Source organism: Triticum aestivum, chromosome 6D (genome assembly GCF_018294505.1).
Source record: "Triticum aestivum cultivar Chinese Spring chromosome 6D, IWGSC CS RefSeq v2.1, whole genome shotgun sequence".
In the NCBI taxonomy this organism is placed as follows: domain Eukaryota; kingdom Viridiplantae; phylum Streptophyta; class Magnoliopsida; order Poales; family Poaceae; genus Triticum; species Triticum aestivum.
In genome coordinates, this window is record NC_057811.1 from 106,875,366 (window position 1) to 106,875,862 (window position 497).

A 497-nucleotide genomic window follows, 5' to 3' on the forward strand; every position below is an offset into this window, starting at 1 on the left:
TTCTTCTTCTTCTTCTTCTTTCTCCTCCTCCTCCTCCTCCTCTTCTTCTTCTTCTTCTCCTTCTTCTTCTTCTTCTTCTTCTTCTTCTTCTTCTTCTTCTTCTTCTCCTTTTTCCTCTTCTTCTTCTTTTCTTCTTTCTTCTTCTCCCTCCTCCTGTTCCTCCCTCCTCCTTCTACTTCTTCTAAACTAAAACTAAAACTAATCTAAAATAAACTAAACTAAAATAAACTAAAAGTAAAAGTAATCTAAAATAAACTAAACTAAAACTAAAACTAATCTAAAATAAACTAAACTAAAACTAAAACTACACTAAAACTATAACTAAAACAGAAACTAAACTAAAAGAAACAAAAAGAAACTAATTAAACAAAAAAAGGGGGAGGAGCTCACCTGGTGGAGGGGGAGGCCGGACGGCTGCGGCGGCCGCTGGAGGAGGTGGCGACCCGGTGGAGGGGGAGGCCGGACGGCCGCGGCGCGGCTGCCCGACGTGGAAGAGG